General features: G+C 36.3%; 1 pseudogene; it reads right to left on the reverse strand.

Moving 5' to 3' along the window:
- Positions 1–740: 740 nt before the first annotated feature.
- Positions 741–25,829, reverse strand: part of LOC112735233 (general transcription and DNA repair factor IIH subunit TFB2-like) — a 41,573-nt pseudogene continuing 16,484 nt past the window's right edge.

The raw sequence follows: 25,829 nt of genomic DNA on the forward strand, positions 1-25,829 counted from the left end.
GAATGGACATCCACAACTCAATTCCAACCAAACATCCAATTTCTCAACCAAGAGTGTGAAAACTAAACATACAAGAAATTAAACATCAAAGCAATAAAAGTCAAAGTAATTAGATGCAAGGAAAGGAAACTTCAAATGCAAGAAAACATCTTAGCAAGTAATTGAGAGCTAAGGTTACCTATCCTAGACATTGACCACAAACACATGATGATTATGAAGAGTTAATCCTACTTAGTCAACCTTACATCGAAGATAAGTCAAATAGGCATAGTTAATTCCAATCCCTAAGTCCTATGTCAACACTAAGGGGTCACATAGAGTCAAGGGAGACCAAATCAACTAACCATTGTTGTCAAACTCTCGAGTTAACTAGTAAACTCGTACGAGTTTATGAGTTTAGATATGAAATCGAGTTGACTCGATTAGACTTGGTCAAACTCGGACAAACTCATGAGTCTAGGACCGAATTAGCGAGTTTGTATTTTTCTTCATTTTTGCTCAGAAAAGCGTCATTTTGAAACCAAAAAAACACTTTTTTTTATTAGGGTTACAATAACACTCCCAAAGAATGAAAGAAAACTCACTCACAACTCACTCAAGTCTCACTTTCTCCATGTTCTGTCGCAGTCGCCGTTCCCCGTCGAGCTGCCGTTGTTCACCTGCGTCTGCTACCTCTGCTCTGATTTGTGCCATATTATCTTTGTGAATTTTACCTATGTTGCCCTCTGCTTTGTATTTCTTCACATCTCCACTATCCGCAACTCCATCGTGCTATCACCATTCACGAGTTCAACTACTTCTCCTACAGTCCTATCTCTACTCTGGTTTGCACCGTTGTGAAATCCATGACTATTTGTCGCCATCGTTTCGTGCTGCTGCTGCACCCTCACCACCGCTGCCTGCTGCACCCTTGTCTTTGATTTGCTGTTACTGGGACTTTGCCCCTTCTTTTCTTCTGTATCCTCTATTTTTTGTATGCCTTTTGCCCTTTCTTTGAGCCTTTGCTTCTTGATTTAGTTTTTTTTTTGCTTTTAAAATTTTATTGCTTCTAATTTTAGCCTATTGCTTATCGTTTATGTTAGATGGTCAGATAGTTTATCCATTTATGGCTGATTAGTAATTAATTATTTTGATTAGAGTTAATTTGATTATTTGATATTGTTCAATGTTCAATTAAAGATTTAGTATTATAGATTTAGAATTTTTAATTTTATGTGTTCTATGTTGTATTTGTATAAGAATAATTATAGAGAATTTGAATGTGTATTTTAAAGTATTTGTTATAATGTATGCTATTATTTTAATTTATTATGTACTTTAAGATTGATATTATTAATTTTGAAGGGTTAGAATTGAATAAATATACATTATCTATAATATATATGTGTGTGTGTGTGTGTGTGTGTATAAACTTCATAACAGGTGAATTCGTACGAGTCTACGAGTTAACTCGTGAGTCGAGTCTAAGTCAGCTCCATAAGTTTACTTAGACTCACGAGTTTGACAACCTTGCAACTAACTACTCTAATATATCAAACAAGAATGGACATCAATGACTAAAGGATCACCAAAGTCAACAATTTCAAGCCAAGAGAGTAGAAAAACTAAGTAGAGACTAAGCCAAACATTTTATCAAACACTTGGTGTGCATGAGAATAAAATAATATTAAATTACAATAAAACAAATTCTAAAACTACCAAAACAAGAAAGTGACAATGACAACTAAAGAAAGCAATAAATTACATGGAAACATAAAATTGCATTAATTGGAATTAGAATAACAAAAGTGTTCATAACATGAAAAATGCCATAAAAGAGAAAATAACAAAAGAGATGAAGAAGATAAAGAAAAGAAAGCATAAAACATAAATGAAACTACATTAAAGCAAGAATTAAAGTGCTGAAATTAAAAAGAAACTAAGTTAAAAACCTTAATTCTAGAGAGAGGGGGGAGCTTCTCTCTCTAGAAACTAAGAGAAAACATAATAAAAACTAAACCTAATTGCCCCCTTAATCCTTCTTCAATTTGGCTTAAATAGCTTCAAAAAATGAGTTGGATTGGGTTTTGGGGCCCAAAAATCGCTGCCAGCAAGTTGCAGTTAATGAGGTCACGTGTAGGGACCTGTGCGGACGCACAGATGTGTGCGTCCGCACACATGCTGAATCCTGACTTGTGCGTACGCACAAGTACCTATGCGTACGCACACTTCGAATTATGTCCACCATAACAAATTGCATATCATTTTGAAGTCCCGGACATTAGCTTTCCAATGTTGCTGGAACCGCCTCATTTGGACCTCTGTAGCTCAAGTTATGACCAATTTAGTACATAGAGGTCAGGGCTAGTAGCTTTCCAAATCCTTCATTTCTTGAATTCTTCCCTTTTGCATGCTCTTTTTCTCACTTCTTCAACCCATACTTGCCTTGGAAACCTGAAAATAACTTAACAAATACATAAAGGCATCAAATGGGATTAAAGTGAATAAAATTGACTAAATTAAGCACAAAAGAGCATGTTTTCACTTTCAAGCACAATTTAGGAAGAAATCTCAAAAGTATGCAATTTAGGTGAATAAATGTGGGTTTATGTGATGGAATCTACTCAAATCAAACCAAAATATATCGTAAAATATGGATTCATCACTCATCCTTCTGACTTCTGAATTCCATATCTTGAAAAACTTGAAAAAAATTTTTGGTTTTCTAATGCTTACCTGCTCTGATGTAATGCCACTTTCAAAAGTATTATACAAACTTTCTTTTGTAATAGCTCTGACAATAAGTTTTGGGAGTTGGTACAATACCCTGTATACATCATAATTAATTATCTACTGGATATTAAAAAAAAACAAAATTGGTAATAAAATAACATCTAGGAAGAAGAACTTATATTCGTAAGAATATAGCATTTTGGATATTATTCTTTGGCATACTTTGAGAAAATCCGCAAAATCTCACAATGTAATCTTGAAGTAGAGTATGCATAGACTCTAAAATGTGTTTCCAAAACCACAAATCGCTGGGGAAATAAAATGAAGGAAGCCATTAGTCTGAGGCTTGACGGAGGAAAAATGTCGGTAAAGATTTTTACAAAAATATTGCGTTGCAAGTATAGTTCTAAACCAACAATTAAACCTCAATCAATGTTTAAATTGTTTGTCACAAATACAACCCAATAAAATTAACCGAGGTATTCAAACCTTAGGTCGTCTCTCAAAGTATTGCAGGAAAGTATGTTTATTATTGGTTATAAGATTGTATCTTTTTGGGGTTTGAGTTTAATAAGCAAGGAATGTAAATAACAAGAAAATAACTAACAACTAAGAAAAGTCCTAGCAAGGGTTGAGAATCGGAATTCCTATCCTCATTATCATTATCAATTGTGATGGTAATTGCAAATTGCTCTTACTTAGTTAACCTTTAACAATTGAAGGAAAGTCAAGTGAGCAAATTAACTTGAGTTCACAAGTCCTAATCAAAGACTAGAGTTAGTGAAGCTCAAGCCAACTAGCAACTTTCAATCCCCAACCAACAAGAGACTTTGACAATTCAAGAGTCTCCAAATTACTCAATCCAAGCTAAGAATACAAAAATCTAAATTAAAATTCTCCCAAGCATTTTATCAAACACTTGGAAGGCACAAAATAAAAGAATAGAAAAGTAATAAGAGAATGTAAAATCTAAGACTAACAATTGCAAGGAATCAATAATAAAAAATGAAGAAAGAAACAATAAACATGAAATACCTCAAATTGCATTAAAAAGGAAATTGAATCTAACATGAAGAGTTCATAAACTAAATTGGGAAAATAGAAAAAATCAACAAGAAAAGATAAACTAAGATGCTAGAATAATAGAATGTAAAATAGAAACTAAATTAAAGCAAGATGGAAATCTGAATTCTAGAAGAGATAAAACTAAAAATCCTAAACCTAGAGAGAGGAGAGAGCCTCTCTCTCTAGAAAATTGCATCTAAAACCTAACGTGTGAATGAATGAGAAGTGTGTGTTTTCCCTGCTTTACTCTACAACCTCTAATCTATAATTTTGGGCCTGAAACTGGGTCAAAAGCTGCCCAAAAATCGCCCCCAGCGTTCTCTGTTTAATGCAACATGTGACGCTCTGTCACGCGTATGTGTTAGCCACGCGTACGTGTCACTGGACTTCGGCACTAGCCACGCGTAGGCGTTAGCCACGAATGTGCTCCTATGTCTGTTGCACCGGTCATCCGTACGCATCACCCACGCATGTGCGTCGCTACCAGATTCTGAAATACTTTATTTCTTGTGTTCCTTCCACTTTTGCATGCTTCCTTTCCATCCTCTAAGCCATTCCTTCCCTGGAAAACCTGAAATCACTTAACACACATTTCACGGCATCGAATGGTAATATGAGAAGATTAAAATTAGCGAATTTAAGGCCAAAGAAGCATATTTTCAATTATAGCACAAAATTACGAAGGAAAATGTAAAACATACAAATTATATGAATAAGTGTGAGAATAATGGATAAAATCCACTCAATTTAATACAAAATAAACCGCAAAATAGTGGTTTTTCAATCTTCCCACACTTAAACATTAGCATGTCCTCATGTTAAGCTCAAGAGAAGCTATAAAGGAGGTGAAGAGGAATGGTAGAATTTATGAAATGCAACCTATCTATATGAATGCAACTAAATGAAAAATGCTTTTTCCCACTTGGTTAAGAGTAAATCAACCTTCCAAAAACAAATATGAACTGAATTCCACTAATTTGAATTCCAAAATAAAGTACAAGTAGACGTGCAAGAAGAAAGCTCGTGAAAGCTGAGAACAAAGAATCGAGCATCGAACCCTCACCGGAAGTGTATATACTCTAATCACTCAAGTGTTTGAGGTTCGAATCTCTCAATTCTCTACTAATCTTGCTTTCTAAGACTTGCTCTTCTTCTACCAATCAACAAAAATTTAATGCACGAATACACATATCAAGAGGTCTTTTAAGGGTTGTAATGGGGTTAGGGTCAAGGTAGGATTGTATTTGGTTAAGTGGACAAAAATCTGAATCCTTGATTAACCTAAACTTCCCACCTAACTTAAGACAATCCATGTAATCAGAATATAAAATCTAACTACCCATTAACTATGTTTACCACATATTCATGCATTCGAATTTTGAGTCCAGTACATATGCATTGCTATCACCATTTACTTTGGGGCATTTTGTCCCCTTTTTTATTTGCTTTTTTTTTCTTTTTTTCTTATTTTTCTTTTCTTTTGTTTTTCTCAATGCATATGATTAAGGTATTGAATGCATGAACATGTCCTCAACATTCTTTTCACATTTTCACAAAAAAAGTCTAACATACTCAATTCCCAAACCAAATATTGCCAAACCCAACTTCCCCACACTTAAATCATGAACACTTTCACTAGTCTAAGCTAACCAAGGATTCAAATTAAGGATATTATTGTATTTTACTTAGAGTTAATGATGTGCTAAAATAAAGAATAAGTGGGGTAAAATAGGCTCAACATTGGTTTGCAAAGGATAATGAAAGGGTAAGGCCATATGGGTATGTAAGCTCAGTGAAGCAAAGGCCTCAATCACGTAGGTGCATGCATACATCAAACAATGGAAATATAGAATCAAGCAAGACAAAGATCACAATTTTAGAAAGAACAACACACACCAAAACAAAGTATTGGTTGATAAAATGCAACCAATCAAATAGGTTCAAAATTCTCACTGGTTTTATGTGATCGAGCTCTAAACCATGTTCCAAAATAAATTTCTTCAAGCAAGTTCAACAGAAACTTTAATTCAAATTAGTGAAATGCTATAAAATAGTTTCTTGGAAAAGAATTCATCACTTCAACCAAGTGGTAGCAAAATGCAAGCAATTAACTAACCATGCAATCTATCATGCAATCAACTCATTAACAAAGAAAACTAAACATTGGTATTGAGACAAGAAGTAGTTACCCATTGGAAGTCGGTATCGACCTCCTCACACTTAAAGATTGCACCGTCCTCGGTGCATGAAAAGATGGGCAAGTGGATGGGTGGCTACAACTGATACTTTTTCTCAAAAGATGGTGCAGCGGTACTTGTTTGTCGCCCCATTTAGAAGTGTTCCGTGTCCCTTCTTGGTGGCTATCCTAAAAGAAGAGAAAAAGGAAGAAGAATAACCCACAAACAAAGATATGCAAACAAATAAAATATGGGTGGGCTAATGCCAAATAATAATGAGGTTCTCAACTACATGGTAGCTACAACATGCAAGTGGGAAAGTAATATAGGCAAATGGCATATCAATAGTGCAAGAAATGCAACAATGAGAGTGAGAGAGTGGGTCATGAAAGACAACATAAGTTCATATCAATGCAAAAGGAATACAAGTGTCATAAAAGAGTAGCATTGAACTATAAATAATATCACCCAACAATATAAAACAGGTCACTAAGCGCCAAAGCAATGGAAAAAAATATTTAACAGGTGGGTAAGAAAGTATAATACCAATAGAAAAATAGCAAACTTAGAAAAGAAAATAAAAATATGCACAAAGTTAAAATGCAATGAATGAAAATATGCCAATGCAATAAGTAAAAGAGAATGAAAGAGGATAAGGATGAGAAGTTAAAGAAATGAAGAAGAATAAAATAAGAAAGGAGGAAGAAAGAAAGAGAAAGGAGAAAGAAATCGGGTAGAGAAGCGACGCGTAAGCGTCGTCCACGCCTACGCGTGGGTTGCGGAATGGGGATACGACGCATACGCGTCGGTCACGAGTACGCGTGAGAAGCAAAAATTAGAAGGTGACGCGTACGCGTCAGTCACGCCTACGCGTGGCGGTGAATTGTGCTCTTCACACATCACTCGCACAGTACCTACACAACTCTCATGTTTTATTACTGGACCATCAAAATTTTGGCGTCAATGCGCACGCGTCATCCACGCGTATGCGTGGATGGCCAAAATTGTAAATGACGCGTACGCGTAAGCGATGCGCACACGTGGGTTGTGCTGTGCACCTGGCACTCCACCAGTGTGGTCTTGGCACAACTTACTGTCCAAGCTGCACCGTCGCGCCGTTTCAGCACGGTTTGGGCACGAACCAAATTTGCGCATTGACGCGTACGCGTCGGTCACGCGTACGCGTGCAAGCCTCTTTTTTTTTTTAATTTTAATTTAACAGGCTACCAAAGTAATATCAAACATTAATAAACAAGTGAAATCACAATGTAAACTAAATAAACCTAACTAAAAATGAAAATTTAACTTATTACCAATATAAATAAAAGAGAAAATAGAAAGAATTTACCATGGTGGGGGTGTTTCCCACCTAGCACTTGTAGTTAAAGTCCTTAAGTTGGACATTTGGTGAGCTCCTTATCATGGTGGCTTGTGCTTGAACTCATCTTGAAACTTCCACCAACGCTTGGACTTTCAATAAGCTCCAACATTTTCAAGTGAATTTACCAAGCCTTGGTGAAGTTCTTCACAAGTTTTGAGCTCCCAAAGTTGATCCTCTTGTATGCTGACATCCCAAATCTTGTTCCTACACCCGTCTTTAAGTTGATCATCATTATTCCAACCGGGTGGCAAGCAATCCAAATTCTCACTGAGGCATCCAAACAACTTCCTAGACCTATTCAATTGAGCTCTACACCAATCCTTGCACTTAGACTTTGAGCATGCAATCATATTGAACCTTGTATGAAAACTCCAACTACTAACCGTCTCCCTTTTGCTCTTAAAGCCATAAAGAGCTCTAAGTTGACCATTTATCTCAAGCAAACCATATTCAAATGAGAAAGTAAAGTTTAAGGATAAGACTTTTACCCACTTGAATGTTGTGTTAGATGGTAATGGCTTGGAGAGAGGTGTTTTTAATGATCTTTCAAGATCCACTCCCTTGTGCTCTTCCTTGACTACTTCCACCTCTTGGCAAGCTTCTTCAACTTCTTCAAAGTCTTCCACTATGATATGCTTTGGAGATTGTACACCCTCCTCAATATCAGTTTTAAGCTTCTTGGAAGGAATTTCTATGACTTGAGATTCCCATGGAGGTTCGACATCTCCTAAATCTTCAACTACTTCCTCTTCTTCACTAACTTCGGCTTTCTCCACTTGCTCTAGTATAAAATCCAACTCCTCCTTGATGACTTTCACCTCTTGACAACTTTCTTCAATTCCCACTTTCTTGTTAACTTCTTCTAACTCTTCCTCATTGATCAAGTCATGTATTGGAGGGTGTATACATTCCTTCTCAACATTGGTTTCACATCTGATGGAAGAAGATTCAACAAGATTCCTATTGTCACTTGGTGTAGAGTTGTCTTCAATGATGAAACTTCTCTCTTGTTCAACCTCCCGTAATTCTTCAACTATTCCTTCATTTTCAAGGGTCTCTCATACCCCCACCTTTTGGGCCTCCTCTTGCTTCTTTTGAAGTATGGATGCATGAATCCGATCCATTAAGTCTCTAAGACGATCCCTTCTCTCTTGTTCCATGTTACCAGCATAATTGGGATCGTATTGCTCTTGGATTGATGGATATGGGTGAAAAGAAAGTGCACTAGAGCTCGAGGGTTGAGTATAGGGGGTAGAGGGTGGATCCACATGGGATATAAGAGCTTGGAGAGTAGAGGTGAGACCAGTGAGAGTAGAGGTAAGTGTGGTTTGAAGCTCTCGTTGTCCTTGGCAAATAACACTAAAGGTATCATTTATGGGAGCTTAGGGTGGATAGGAGGGTTCATTGGTTGGGAGAAAAGGCTCATAATACGAAGGTGGTTCTTCTTGATATGGGTATAGAGATGGTGTATATTGAGGTGGTGGTTCTTGGGGGTAATTGTGTTGGGATGTGGGTGGTTCTATGTATGGTTCATTTGGCTCATAAGGTAGTTGGTATGGGGGATTGATGCACCACTATTTCGTGGTGCATTCTATGCTGAATTTAAGAGATTTTATCACCCTTTTCCCACATTTATTCCATGAAATGGCATGGTTTCATTCATTTCTCCTAATTTGTGCTTAAATGTGAAAACATACTTTTTAGGCCCTTAATTGGTTAATTTTGATTCACCTTTGATTCCACTAGATGCCTTGATGTGTTTGTTAGTGAATTCAGGTTGAAAAGGCTAGGAATGGATCAAAAGAGTGAAGAGAAAAGCATGCAAAGTGGAGAAATCATGGAAAATCAAGCATTTGGAGTGCATTCATCGACGCGCACGCGTGGCAGACGCGCGTGCGTGAATTTGAAGTCCCCATGGCGACGCGTACGCGTGACATGACGCATATGCGTGGAACGTAAAATGCCAAGCGATGCGTACACGTGACCCACGCGTACGCGTTGTAGCTCGCACGTGACTTCATTAAAGTGAAAACGTTGGGGGCGATTTCTGGGCTTCCCAGGCCCAAATCCAACTCGTTTTTGAGCCTATTACATGCAGAAATCAAGAGGAGTCAGGGGGGAGCACATAGTTTGAATTTTGATCATGCTTTAGTTAGTTTCTAGAGAGAAAAGCTCTCTCTTCTCTCTAGAATTAGGTTAGGTGTAGATTAGGATTTCTTAGATCTAGGTTTAATTCATGCTTTGATTTACTTTTCCTTTACAAATTCTTGTTCTTCTAATCTTGCTTTCCTAGTTTTGTATTTCATTCCTTGTATTTGTTTACTTTGTTGTTGATGCACTCTTGTTCCTTCTATTTTTCTTTTAATGCAATTTATGTTTGATTTCCTTTATTGTTGATTTGAATTCTTGTCATTTCTTTCCTTGCAATTAGTAGTATAGATCTATATTTCTTGCAATTTTATCTTGCTTTCCTTTTGTGCCTTCCAAGTGTTTGATTAAATGCTTGGAAGGATGTTAGAGTAGATTTTTGTATTCTTGGCTTGGGATGGTAACTTAGGTAAAATTGAGTTGCTAATGTCCAAGTCTTGATAATTGGTGTCCATTGACTCTAGCTTCCACTAAGTTAATTAGTGAGTGGTTAGGACTTATGGATTAGGATTGGTGTAGCTCATTTGACTTTCCTTCACTTATTAAAGGATGACTCAATGAGATTGATCCTTACAATTATCATGTTGTGGTTAGTAACAAGGATAAAGATCCTTAACCATCAACCCTTGCCAAGACCTTTTTGTCATTTGAATTTCATGTACTTTCTTGCAATTTACCATATCCAAAATCCCAAAATATACTATCCATAACCAATAACAAGAACACTTTCCTGCAATTCCTTTGAGAGACGAACCGAGGTTTGAATACTTCGGTTATTTTTATTGGGGTTTGTACTTATGACAAACAATTTTTTGCATGAGAGGATTATTTGTTGGTTTAGAAACTATACTTGCAATGAGAATTCATTAAGGAATTCTAAACCACGAAAAATTCCTTCATAAGAAAGGTGCTGTTGCCGGGGAATTGCAAATGTGTCTTGTTATTGGTTATTGTATATATGTGAATATTGTGAATATGTTTACCTTTTGTCTATTTGTTAGTTTTTGCTAGTTTTAGGATTTAGTTTTCTTTGTTTTTTATTTGATTTTATTTTCATTTGCCCTTGCTATCATGAATTCTCACCCTTTTGGCTATGAGTTTGGTTACAATTATGTTGTAGGAAATGAAAGCTTCAATGAGGATATGCATCAAGGATGGAACAATCAAGTTTGGGAGGAGCCTCAAGGGATTGATCAATCTTCTTGGCAACAACCTCCTCCGGTCTCTTATAGGTATAATCCAACCTCTAATGCATATCAATCCAATAGCTATGGTGTACCCCCTTGTAGTTACCAACAAGCCCCACCATATGCTTGTGAACCTCATCCTCAACATAACCCTCAACCATACTTACAAGTCTCTTTTTACCAAACACCTTCATATGACCCTAATCCTTACCCACCATACCAACAACTCTATGAGCTATATGAACCACACATGGAACCACTACCATTCCCACCTCAACACCTACAAGAACCACCTCCTCCATACTATTACCAAGATAAGCCACCTCCAATGTTTGCAAATTTTCACCCACAAGATAAATTCTACTTTCCACCACAACCCTCCATGGAAGAATATTCATGTCCATCGATCCAAGAGTAATATGATCTCACTTATGCTAGCAATTTGGAACAAGAATCAAGAGATCACCTCAAGGAATCAATGGACCAGCTTCAAGCAACCATCCGTCAAAAGATAGACTCATGGGATTCATGCCACAAGCAAAACATGTCCAAGGATGATTGTGGAGGAGCAACCGTGGAGTGTGTTGCGCAACAAGTGAAGATAATGGAAAGTGTTGAACCGCCACACCCCTACCAAGAAGAACCATCTTCCTATTATGAACCCTTCCTCCAAAATAATGAACCCTCCTATCCACCCCAAGCCCCAATGGATGATTTTCTCACTTTGCTACTTCAAGGGCAAGAAAAGATGCAAAGGGAGGTGCTAGAATTCATGACCGCCTTAGATGCGGTGGTAAATCGATTAGCCTCCCAATGCTTGAGCACTCAAGAAACTTCCATGGCCACATGTGGAGAAACATTCGAAGAGCATAGCATGAAGGAGAGATTGGAAACTCCGGTGGAAAATGTGGAATGTTGCTTTGTGTTAGAACAATTGGAGGAAGCTTTGATTGCTGAAGAAGAGGAAGAAGTGGTTGAAGACTTAGGAGATGCAAAACCCCCATGGGAATATAAAGTCAAAGAAAACCCCTCCAAGAAGATTGAATTTGATGTTGAGGAGGAAAGTGCACAACCTCCAAGGCATATTTCATATGAAGAATTGGACGAGATAGAGCAAGAATTGAGTTCCCTTGGTGATGAAGATCATACATCAAACCTTCTTGGTGGTGGTAAAATTGATGAACAAAGGCCTGAATTTGAGAAATCTTGTGAAGAGGTGGAGGTCCTTAGAGAAAGAAGAACGGGAGTCAAATGCGCTTTATCAAGACCCATGGAAGCTTCTTTGCCTAGGTTGTCATCTACTCCTTCATTTGAGTGGATAAGAGTCATCTCTATTATCTTTATTGTTCCACTTGAATATGGCTTGCTTGAAACGAATGGTCAAATTAGGGAACTTTGTGAGATGAAGCACAAAGAAGGATGTTTCGTAGTTGGCGTTGTAAATCAAGGCTCATTTTGGTTGACACACCAAAGATGAGATACAAGGGTTGGACTAATGCTCAATTAGGTGGGTCTAGAAGGAGAATTTGACACTTCATTGAGAGTTCATCTTGCTTACCACCCGGATGGACTAATGATGATCAATTTAAATATGGGTGTCAAAACAAAGTGTGGGATCCCGAATCGCACAAGGAGAATCAATTTTGGGAGCTCATGGTTTGTGAAGAACTCCATCAAAGCTTGGTAGCATTAATTTCGAAGAATAGAGCTTATTGGAGACTCAAGTATTGGTGGATGTTCAAGGATGGATTCAAGCACAAGCCACCTTGATGAGAAGCTCCCCATAAGTCCAACTTAAGGATAATAAATAAAAGTGCTAGGTGGGAGACACCCCACTATGGTAATATCTTTTCATTTTTTCTCTTTTGTAAATATTGGTAGAATTAGTTTAATTTCATGTTTTAATTGTTTTGTTGAGTTTAGTTGGTAGTTTAATATGTTGAATAATGTTTTATGGTGTTTTGGTAGCTGTTTGGAGGTTTGGAATGCTTGGTTTGGTGAAAAAACACGGAAAAATTTTGAAAAATAGAGCACCAACCCACGCGTACGCGTGACCCACGTTTTCTTGACCATCCACGCGCACGTGTCACCCACGCGTACATGTGGATCCCAAATTTTCACTTCCCAGCCAAAAACCCGAGAGTTGTGCGTGAAGTGTGCCAGATTTGTGCCTCCACTCACGCGTATGTGTCACTCCACGCGTACGCGCCGCCTCTCTGAATAAGACATCACGCGTACGCGTGACACACGCGTACGCGTGACACACGCGTACGCGTGACACACGCGTACGCGTGACACACGCGTACGCGTCGCTTCCATTTCACCACCCCCATGCGTACGCATCACATCACGCGCACGCGAGGCTTGCCTTGTCTCACACACTTCTTTTCTCATCTTCTTCACATTTCTTTCCTTCTCCTCTCTTCTTCCCTTTTCATTTCCTTCTTCACCCATCATCTAACACTACCAAACACCATTTATAACAATTCCTTTTAGTTAGTTAGTTATTTAGTTAGTTTTATTTTTTGTTAAATTTTTGTTTTCATACTAAGTGTTGGATTATTAATTTTGTTTGCTGTTTATTGCTGCTTATTAACTTGATGCTATTTTAGCATAATTGTTGTTGTTATTCGTTGTTGGATTCTTTGTTGAGGTTATAATTTATTACTTGGTTTTGAATTTTTCATGCTTAACCTTTGTGAACACCAAGAGAATGACATTGCCTTTCAAGCTTCTTAAACCTTTTGAATTGCATGATTTGGCCACTATGTGATTTGAATTCTTTCTTTGATTAGGCAATTTCTTGATGGGTGTTATGCATTTATCTTAATGCATTGTGTTTCTTGATCATATGCATCCATATGTTTTTGGCTTGAATGCTTTCATGCTTCTTTATTGCTTGTTTGGTTGTCTTAACCTACGAGTTTAGAGCATCTCAAGCACACTAGAATGAGTGAAGCACATACTTTCTTTGTGTAATTGTGACATAGCTCTCTATGATAGTGTGTGTGTTCTAAAGGGCACCTAATTTAGAATTCACACACCTAGTCTTCCTTAATGTCACACAAAACTCACTCACTTCATTCTAGTGGTTTTTACCTCATTCCAACAATGTATGCTTCCTTGCTTTTGCATTTACTTTTCTTACTATCCTGCCTTCTATTTTTAGGATGAGTCATTATAAGCTAAAATGGAAGCGGGACAAAGAACACGCAGCAACCGGTTGATCCACCAGCTGAAGGTGGCAACTCGGCATGTCGCCGTACCCCTTACTCATCTTTGAATGCACCGAGGACGGTGCAAACTTTTAAGTGTGGGGAGGTCGCCTAACTAGTCGGCATTTTTGGGTGACAATTTTTTAATCCCAACACTTTTGCATTTCATTTTTAGGTCCTTTAGGATTTTGTGTTGCATTTTGTTGCATGCATATAATAATAAGCTTAGTCAAAATAATGAAAATTTTCAAGAAATTTATCTATAGGGGACCCCAATTGATTTGAGTAAAAAAATTTTTCAAATTTTTTTCAACAAACTTGCTTGAATTATATCTTGTGGAACATGATTTTTTGAACTAAGAACACAAGCAAGTGAGTTTTGAACCTTAATTGTGTGGTTACATTTTATAACTACTTATCTTCCTTCTTGTGTGCATTATTCTCTTTCTATGATTATAATCTTTGATTTGTTTGATTCTTTATGTCCATTATTTTGTGTATACATGCACTTATATGATTGAGGCCATCATTTTATTTAGCTCACTTACTCAAATAGCCTACCTTTTATCTTCTATTATTAGCCAACTTTGAGCCTACGATTAACCCACTTATTCTTAATTTTAGCACATTACAAGCCTTAAAGTGAAAAATAATAAATGTCCTTTATTTGGATCTTTGATTAGCTTAGGCTAGTGAGTATGTGTATCATTCAAGCGTGGAGAAACTTGGGACATTAGTTGAGAAAAAGGTGTGTTTTGTATTTCTATTGAAAATATTGGGAATTGGGTACATACTCATGCGTTAATTATATGTAAAACCATATGCATTGATACTTTTGTATATACTTTATTGTAAAAATAAAAAAATGAGAAAATAAAAAAGAAAAAATATATATCAAAAAAAAAAAAAGAAAAAAATAGAAAAAGAAAGAAAAAGAAAAGAAATAAAAAGGGGACAAAATGCCCCAAAGTGAAGCTCAATAATAATCAATGCATATGAGTTATGATCAAGAAAAGAATGCATGAGTATGTGAAAAAGTGAAGAATGGGTAGTTAGGTTAGCTTTGAAATTGTATAGGTTGTTATATAGGTTAGGTGGGAAGTTTAAGTTAATCAAAGATTCATCAAGTCCACTTGACCATATGCATCCTACCTTTATCCTAGCCCCATTACAACCTATGAATAAGACCTCATGATAATTGTATGCATGCATGAAATAATTGTTGATTGTTAGATGAAAAACAAATCTTGAAAAGCATGATTAGAGGAGAATTGAGTGAATCAACCCTAAACACTTGAGCGACTAGAGTGCATACACATTCGGTGAGGGTTCGATTGCTCAATTACATGTTTTCACCTAGAATCATCACTTTTCTTGCAAGTTTGCAAAATCTTTAATAACTCAATTCAATTGTGTTTTGGCTTGGTTGTTAATACTTTTAGCCCTTATGCTTATATATGCTTTCTTGGAAGTTGATTTATTTTGACCAAGTAATTGCATCCATTTAAATAGATTGCATGCAGGTAGATTGCATATAGTTAGTTTACATTTTAATAAATGATGATATCCTTTGTCTCTTTCTTGGTTTAAGCATGAGGACATGCTTGGTTTAAGTGTGGGGAGATTTGATGCACCACTATTTTGTGGTGCATTCTATGCTGAATTTAGGGGATTTTATCACCTTTTTCCCACATTTATTCCATGAAATGGCATGGTTTCATGTATTTCTTCTAATTTGTGCTTAAATATGAAAACATACTTTTTAGGCCCTTAATTGGTTAATTTTGATTCACCTTTGATTCCACTAGATGCCTTGATGTGTTTGTTAGCGAATTCAGGTTGAAAAGGATAGGAATGGATCAAAGGAGTGAAGAAAAAAGCATGTAAAGTAGACTCAGGAAAAATCAAGGATTTGGAGTGCATCCATCGACACGCACGCGTGGCAGATGCGCACGTGTGAATTTGAAGTCGCCATGGCGACGCGTACGAGTGACATGACGCGTACGCGTGGAACGTAAAATGCCAACTCGCACGTGACTTCATTAAAGTAAAAACGTTGGGCCGATTTCTGGGATTCCCAAGCCCAAATCCAACTCGTTTCTGAGCCTATTACATGCAGAAATCAAGAGGAGTCAAAGAGGGGGGGGGAGCACATAGTTTGAATTTTGATCATGCTTTAGTTAGTTTCTAGAGAGAGAGAAGCTCTCTCTTCTCTCTAGAATTAGGTTAGGTGTAGATTAGGATTTCTTAGATCTAGGTTTAATTCATGCTTTGATTTACTTTTCCTTTACAAATTCTTGTTCTTCTACTCTTGCTTTCCTAGTTTTGTATTTCATTCCTTGTATTTGTTTACTTTGTTGTTGATGCACTCTTGTTCCTTCTATTTTCCTTTTAATGCAATTTATGTTTGATTTCCTTTATTGTTGATTTGAATTCTTGTCATTTCTTTCCTTGCAATTAGTAGTATAGATCTATATTTCTTGCAATTTTATCTTTCTTTCCTTTTGTGCCTTCCAAGTATTTGATTAAATGCTTGGAAGGATGTTAGAGTAGATTTTTGTGTTCTTGGCTTGGGATGGTAACTTAGGTAAAATTGAGTTGCTAATGTCCAAGTCTTGATAATTGGTGTCCATTGACTCTAGCTTCCACTAAGTTAATTAGTGAGTGGTTAGGACTTATGGATTAGGATTGGTGTAGCTCATTTGAATTTCCTTCACTTATTAGAGGATGACTCAATGAGATTGATCCTTACAATTATCATGTTGTGGTTAGTAACAAGGATAAAGATCCTTAACCATCAACCCTTTCCAAGACCTTTTTGTCATTTGAATTTCATTTACTTTCTTGCAATTTACCTTATCCAAAACCCCAAAATATACTATACATAACCAATAACAAGAACATTTCCCTGCAATTCCTTTGAGAGACGACTCGAGATTTGAATACTTCGGTTATTTTTATTGGGGTTTGTACTTGTGACAAATAATTTTTTGCATGAGAGGATTATTTGTTGGTTTAGAAATTATACTTGCAACAAGAATTCATTGAGGAATTCTAAACCACGAAAAATCCCTTCATCAGGGATAAGGATTAGGGTCAGATGGAAGTGTTTGGTAGGATGAGGCTTGTGAGTATGGTTGAGGGCTATATTGAGGAGGGGGTTCATAGGTATATGGTGGTGGTTGTTAGTAGTCACAAGGAGGTCCACCATATCCATTGTCTTGGTATGCTTCATGGAATGGCTCTTGCTCGTAGTACATTGGAGAGGGTTGTTGCCATGGAGGTTATCCATAAGCTTGAGGTTCCTCCCACCTTTGATTGTCCCATCTTTGATGCATGTTCTAATTGTAGCTTCCATTCCCTACAACATAATTTGAACCAAACTCATAGCAAAAGGAGTGAGAATTCATAGTAGCAAGAGAAAATAAAAACAAAAACTAATAAAAAATAATGAAAATAAACTCCTAAAATTAGAAACAACTAACAAAGAAACGAAAAGGCAAACATATTCACAATATTCACAGTAACCATTAATAAGGCACACATTTGGAATTTTCTGGCAACAGCGCCAAAAATTTGACGGAGGAAAATTGTCGGTAAAGATTTTTACAAAAATATTGCGTTGCAAGTATAGTTCTAAACTAACAATTAAACCTCAATAATGTTTAAATTGTTTGTCACAAATACAACCCAATAAAATTAACCAAAGTATTCAAACATCGGGTCGTCTCTTAAGGAATTGCAGGGAAGTATGTTTATTATTGGTTATGAGATTGTATCTTTTTGGGATTTGAGTTTAATAAGCAAGGAATGTAAATAACAAAAAAATAACTAAGATCTAAGAAAAGTCCTAGCAAGGGTTGAGAATCGGAATTCCTATCCTCATTATCATTGTCAATTGTGATGGTAATTGCAAATTGCTCTCACTTAGTTAACCTCTAACAATTGAAGGAAACTCAAGTGAGCAAATCAAATTGAGTTCACAAGTCCTAATCAAAGACTCGAGTTAGTGAAGCTCAAGCCAACTAGCAACTTTCAATCACCAACCAACAAGAGACTTTGACAATTCAAGAGTCTCCAAATTACTCAATCCAAGCTAAAAATACAAAAATCTAAATTAAAATCCACCCAAGCATTTTATCAAACACTTGGAAGGCACAAAATAAAAGCATAGAAAATTAATAAGAGAATGTAAAATCTAAGACTAACAATTGCAAGGAATCAATAATAACAAATGAAGAAAGAAGCAATAAACATGAAATACCTCAAATTGCATTAAAAAGGAAATTGAATCTAACATGAAGAGTTCATAAACTAAATTGGGAAAATAGAAAAAATCAACAAGAGAAGATAAACTAAGATGCTAGAATAATAGAATGTAGAATAGAAATTAAATTAAAGCAAGATGGAAATCCGAATTCTAGAAGAGATAAAACTAAAAATCCTAAACCTAGAGAGAGGAGAGAGCCTCTCTCTCTAGAAAACTACATCTAAAACCTAAAGTGTGAATAAATGAGAAGTGTGTGTTTTCCCTGCTCCACTCTGCAGCCTCTAATTTGTAATTTCGGGCCTGAAACTTAGTCAAAAGTAGCCCAGAAATTGCCCCCAGCGTTTTCTGTTTAATGCAGCACGTGACGCTCTGTCACGCGTACGCGTCGCTGGATTTTGGCACTGGCCATGCGTAGGCGTTAGCCACGTGTGCGCGTCGTATGTCTGCTGTACCGGTCACGCGTATGCGTCGCCCATGCATACGCGTCGCCCATGCATGTGCGTCGCTACCAGATTCTGAAATACTTCATTTCTTGTGTTCCTTCCACTTTTGCATGCTTCCTTTCCATCCTCTAAGCCATTCCTTCCCTGGAAAACCTAAAATCACTTTACACACATATCACGGCATCGAATGGTAATAAGAGAAGATTAATATCAGCGAATTTAAAGCCAAAGAAGCATGTTTTCAATCATAGCACAAAATTAGGAAGGCAAATGTAAAACATGTGAATTATATGAATAAGTGTGAGAATAATGGATAAAATCCACTCAATTCAATACAAAATAAACTGCAAAATAATGGTTTATCAAGGCTATAAGAGGCTGTATATTAAAAAAAATCAACAAATCTCCTAAAAATCTTAGTCAAAGTTTAAACAATAAATACACAATTTTTGAGAGCTTGAATTTTTGCACGGGAAGCAACCAAAATGTCCTAACTAGCCCAACAGAAATCTCTATAAATATGACCAAACAAAAGAACTTAGATTCCCTGTACACACCCCTAAACACATATATTGGATTAATAGTCAAAATAGTGCTTAAAAGATCAGGCGGACGTAAATTTAGTCCTTGAAATATCAAATGCCTTGAATCGGTCTCTAAAAGATACAACTGAGTTAAATTGGTCCTTCCATCACTTAAACGATGGCACAGGGCATAATCATTTTGCGTCATGTCATGATCTAATTAGTAGAAGGGCTAATTTGATTCACTATTATATATCTTTCAGGGATAAATTTGAGGCTTTTGATTTTTCGAGTACTAAATTGACGTACACGTAATATTTTAGGAACATTTTGAATATTAACCCCACAAACATTCATACATCTTAAAGCAACATCTAAATTTGTTTTCAAATTTTTATGTCTTTTTACAAGCAAAAAATGTATTGGGATAATAGAAGGAATGCAAAGGAAAGAATAAAGAGGCCAACATGAACAAGGCACAAAGAAAAGATGCACCAGAAACAAATAAGCTCATGGTAGAGCAAGTCAGTTTGATCCCTAAGGGGACTCCCAAAAAGAAACCACACGGTGAAACAAGGCCAATTTACCAAAATTTCTAGCAAAATAGATCAATCCAAGAAAAAAGAAGAAACTTCCTTTTTAGGTGACGAATCAACCAAGGTCATTGAAAAATTTGTTGCCAATTTTGTAGGTATAAACCAACTTTCTTTCATACCCTGTAAAGTTTCAACAAAAAAGAAGAAAAAATAAGACAATTACTGCTGAGTTAAAATCATCATGAATTTATTGATATTATCTCCAAAATTAAGCAAAGAAATATTGTAACCTGTTGAAGTTTGACCAATCCAAGGTTTGTTAGATCCCTAATTATGCTCCTCTGAAAATCGGTCATTGAGTTTATATTATATGCCTATACATTGGAAAGAAGTGCATCAATTTCCTGTTACACTAAAATTACATATAATAGAAATATTGTTATAGAAAGAAAGCAACAAGACAAAAAAATATTTCTAATTAGACCACTACTTTTTCAACTAATATAGATTATCATAATATTATCCTTGTTATGCAAGAAAATTCTCACCATTCACCAAGTTCCAAGGACCAGTAATATCTTACCTCCCCAATGACATGAAAACTAAGTTCCAGCATGAATGAGATCAAGTCAGCTGCATCAACACCTCTCTCCTGCACTAAAAAAGATTATGAAGAGTGTGCATAAAACAAATAACAAAAACATTGGGGGAAAAGGGGGAGGAAATTAGTTACCTCAGAATTAGAGATATATTCCCTGATGATGTATCAAAGTTGTGCATTTATTTCTATCAGCTATAGTTGACAAGAGATACATTCAATAGGCCAATCATCATAATAAGTGCATGTAGCTTGTAAATCATTTAATGTATATCAAGAACTGGAAACCACTCTCAATTAGTTTTGGAGCTTCTTTGTCTCTATATTGAAATGAAAAATAAGAAAAAAAATCCACAAATGAATATTATGTTAAAATTGAGAAGTTATCAAGTAAACTAAACCTTTGACTTATGAGTTGCCTCTAAAAAACATTCATCAAAGAAGAGCTAATATTTGAGGGCTTTTCCACAAGACTTAAGCTGATAAGTTGTAACAAGAAACACTAGTTCAGCATAACGTCATGGAAAGTTCAGCCTTCATTTTGACCAAAATTTAAACAAATGGGTGCTGCAGATTAATGATACCAAATTACTAAAGTGACTTATGCATCAATAAATATAAAGAATTCTTAAATAGATTACATGCAAGATTAAATCTCAAATTTGTAGCACAACTATAGTCTACATTTTATATTATAATTTATAAGATTGAGTGCTTTCCTAAAAACTACCAGAATGAGGGAAAAAATGGTAGAAGTCATTTAATTTTATTCAGAGACTAACCATCGGTTATATAGGTTAATTAACAAATAATACATGAAGTAGAATAGTTTTATCATATTGCAAAGAGTGGATGACTGAAATAAACAATTTTATACATCCTCATAGTCATAGTAACATGAGAATAGGATTAGCTAACTATTAACATGAACATGAAAGAAAAAAAAAATCTACAATTTACCCATGTACTAAAAGTTTCTGGAGACTTTTTTAGAATGTTGGATTAAGTTTGTAAGTCTTGTCATTCTTCCTGACAATAGGGAAAACAATTACGAAAGAAAATGAGAAATGGTTAGGCTTCAAATTTATAATAGCAATGTCTAGATATCAGAACTGTGGTAACTTTTAAAGCTTGATCAATGGACATGTAAAAAGATAAAAAATAATACACAAACAAAGATCTTCAACCACATTACAAGACATGAAAAATGATGTCTGTATCCCAAATTAAGGGCTAAGGGCTAATATTTGCCCAATTGTGTTTTGAAATGAAATGAACCAGTTTGAATCATTCAAAAGGATAGATTTCTGTGAGTCATCTTCAAATAACATACCTATAACAAAAGTTTTTAGAAGTGAACAAATGTGTAGTACCTGGTAACAGCTTCAACGAAAACTCTCAATTGAACCAATCTATCAATGGCTACTCTGTGCTTCGTATATCCATCCGGAAGCACCCACTCCTCCAATAATTTAGCCACCATATTCACATCGATATGAAGCAGCTGTAACATATATTTCTTCCCAAGAGGCGGCAAAGACCTGATATTTCAAGATATATATACATTTTAAAGCCACCAAGTTATTAAAATATGGTCACAACAATACATTTCACATAACGCACTTAAACCAAGCTTTATAAAAGTAAGGTTTGGCTAACAAGTGTTGAATTTTAAAGTTAAGGTTAACAATAAGACAATTTTAAATTCTTTGTGTAATGAATGCATTAGCAGCTTAAAACTTTTAGTTTATGGATGAAATCTCATGTTGCAATATTTTTATCTGAAACAAGATGCATTGAATCAAAATTAACAAAACAATTTGTATTTCTGAAATTAAGAGTGCAGTGATGAACTCATTGTGAATGCTTACCCTATCCCTTCCCAAATTAAGCTCCTGCAAAAATTAACATAACAGAATCATCAATCACCATTATCAAATCGCAGAACAAGAAGAAGGAAAGGAGCGAAACGCTAAAGGAACTAACCGCTGAACAAGAGATAGCAGAAAGCTGAAATTGATGAATCCAAACTAGTATTAACTGAATAAATTTCTGTTCTAGACAACTATATCATATATCACACCATTCCATGAAATATAAAAGAGGAATTATGAATAGGTCAGAGATTACGAACAGCATATATCTTGAATTATATCACACCATTCCATGAAATTGAAAACAGGAATTAATTGCATGAAATTAAAAATCTATCATCCAAGCGAAGAAAAATGGGGGGCTTCAGTTCCAGTTAATTAGCGGATTCAAAATCTAACCTCCAAGCAACAGAATCACAAAATTAGTGTTTGGATTAGAGCAGTGGTGTGCAGAAATCGTGACGGTTCCATTCCTTGGTAACGGCGCTGAAAACTTTATACGCACGTTCATAATCTTAATTCTTTGTCACAACTTCGCACAACTGACCAGCAAGTGCACTGGGTCGTCCAAGTAATAAACCTTACGTGAGTAAGGGTCGATCCCACGGAGATTGTCGGCTTGAAGCAAGCTATGGTCACCTTGTAAATCTCAGTCAGGCGGATTCAAATGTATTAAGAGATTATAGTGTACTAAAAGATAATTAAAATAGGATAGAGATACTTATGTAATTCATTGGTGAGAATTTCAGATAAGAGTATAGAGATGCTTTCGTTCTTCTGAACATCTGCTTTCTTGCTGTCTTCATCCAACCATTTCTACTCTTTTCCATGGCAAGCTTTATGTAGGGCATCACCGTTGTCAATGGCTACATCCCATCCTCTCTGTGAAAATGGTCCAATGCGCTGTCACTGCATGGCTAATCATCTGTCGGTTTTCGATCATACTGGAATAGGATTTACTATCCTTTTGTGTCTATCACTACGCCTAGCACTCGCGAGTTTGAAGCTCGTCACAGCCATCCCTTCCCAGATCCTACTCGGAATACCACAGACAAGGTTTAGACTTTTCGAATCTCAAGAATGGCCATCCATGGGTTCTAACTTATACCACGAAGATTCTAATATCTCGGAATCAGTCCCCTGTATTAGATATCTAAGAGATATTCATTCTAGCTTGTTTGCATGTAGAACGGAAGTGTTTGTCAGGCACGCGTTCATAAGTGAGAATGATGATGAGCGTCACATAATCATCACATTCATCATGTTCTTGGGTGCGAATGAACATCTTAGAATAGGAATAAGCTTGAATTGAATAGAAAAATAGTAGTACTTTGTATTAATTTATGAGGAACAGCAGAGCTCCACATATTAATCTATGGTGTGTAGAAACTCTACCGTTGAAAATACATAAGTGATAATAGTCTCGGCCCCAGAGAGGGAACCAGGAGAACCAAGACTAAAAATGATCCGAAGATGTAAATACAATAGTAAAAAGTCCTATTTATGCTAAACTAGTTACTAGGGTTTACAGAGATAAGTAAATGATGCAGAAATCCACTTCCGGGGCCCACTTGGTGTGTGCTTGGGCTGAGCATTGAGCTTTACACGTGTAGAGGTCTTTCTTGGAGTTGAACGCTAGTTTGTAACCTGTTTCTGGCGTTTAACTCCACTTTGCAACCTGTTTCTGGCGTTTGACTCCAGAATGCAGCATGGAACTGCCGTTCAACGCCAGTTTACATCGTCTAAACTCGGGCAAAGTATGGACTATTATATATTTCTGGAAAGCCCTGGATGTCTACTTTCCAAAGCAATTAAGAGAGCGCCATTTGGAGTTCTGTAGCTCCAGAAAATCCACTTTGAGTGCAGGGAGGTCAGAATCCAACAGCATCTGCAGTCCTTCTTCAACCTCTGAATCTGATTTTTGCTCAAGTCCCTCAATTTCAGCCAGAAAATACCTGAAATCATAGAAAATACACAAACTCATAGTAAAGTCCAGAAATGTGAATTTTAATTAAAAACTAATAAAAATATACTAAAAACTAATTAAATTATACTGAAAACTATGTAAAAACAATGCCAAAAAGCGTATAAATTATCCGCTCATCAGAACACCAAACTTAAATTGTTGCTTGTCCCCAAGCAACTGAAAATCAAATAGGATCAAAAGAAGAGAATATACTATGAATTCCAAAATATCAATGAAAATTAGCTCCAATCAGATGAGCGGGACTTGTAGCTTTTTGCCTCTTGAATAGTTTTGGCATCTCACTTTATCCATTGAAGTTCAGAATGATTGGCATCTATAGGAACTTAGAATTCAGATAGTGTTATTGATTCTCCTAGTTCAGTATGTTGATTCTTGAACACAACTACTTTATGAGTCTTGGCCGTGGCCCTAAGCACTTTGTTTTCCAGTATTACCACCGGATATATAAATGCCACAGACACATAACTGGGTGAACCTTTTCAGATTGTGACTCAGCTTTGCTAAAGTCCCCAATTAGAGGTGTCCAGGGTTCTTAAGCACACTCTGTTTTTGCTTTGGACCTTGACTTTAACCGCTCAGTCTCATGTTTTCACTTGACACCTTCACGCCACAAGCACATGGTTAGGGACAGCTTGGTTTAGCCGCTTAGGCCAGGATTTTATTCTTTTAGGCCCTCCTATCCACTGATGCTCAAAGCCTTGGATCTTTTTATTACCCTTGCCTTTTGGTTTTAAGGGCTATTGGCTTTTTGCTCTTGCCTTTTGGTTTTAAGAGCTTTTGGCTTTTTCTGCTTGCTTGTTCTTTTTCTCTCTTTTTTTTTCGCTATTTTTTTTTCCTTTTTTTTTTTTGCAAGCTTTTGTACATTCACTGCTTTTTCTTGCTTCAAGAATCATTTTTATGATTTTTCAGATTATCAAATAAGATGTCTCCTTTTTTCTTATTCTTCAAGAGCCAACATATTTAACATTCATAAACAACAACTTCAAAAGACATATGCACTATTCAAGCATTCATTCAGAAAACAAAAAGTGTTGCCACCACATCAAAATAATTAAACTAGTTTCAAGGATGAATTCGAAACCATGTACTTCTTGTTCTTTTGTAATTAAAACATTTTTCATTCAAGAGAGGTGATGGATTCATATTCATAACTTTAAGGCATAGACACTTAAATACTAATGATCATGTAATAAGACACAAATATAAATAAACATAAAGCTCAAAATTTGAAAACCAGAAAATAAATAGACAAGGAGATTAAGGAATGAGTCCACCTTAGTGAGGGTGGCGTCTTCCTCTTCTTGAAGAACCAATGGTGCCCTTGAGCTCCTCTATGTATCTTCCTTGTCTTTCTTGCTCCTCCCTCATAGCTCTTTGATCTTCTCTAATTTCATGGAGGATGATGGAATGCTCTTGGTGCTCCACCCTTAGTTATCCCATGTTGGAACTTAATTCTCCTAGGGAAGTGTTGATTTGCTCCCAATAATTCTGTGGAGGAAAGTGCATCCCCTGAGGCATCTCAAGGATTTCATGGTGAGGAATTTCCTCATGCTCATGTTGAGGTCCATGATCTCTTATTTGCTCCATCCTTTTCTTAGTGATGGGCTTGTCCTCTTCAATGAGGATGTCTCCTTCTATGTCAATTCCAGCCAATTGCAGAGGTGACAAATGAGGTGAGGAAAGGCTAACCTTACCCAAGTGGAGGACTTGTC

Source organism: Arachis hypogaea, chromosome 13 (genome assembly GCF_003086295.3).
Source record: "Arachis hypogaea cultivar Tifrunner chromosome 13, arahy.Tifrunner.gnm2.J5K5, whole genome shotgun sequence".
Taxonomy (NCBI): domain Eukaryota; kingdom Viridiplantae; phylum Streptophyta; class Magnoliopsida; order Fabales; family Fabaceae; genus Arachis; species Arachis hypogaea.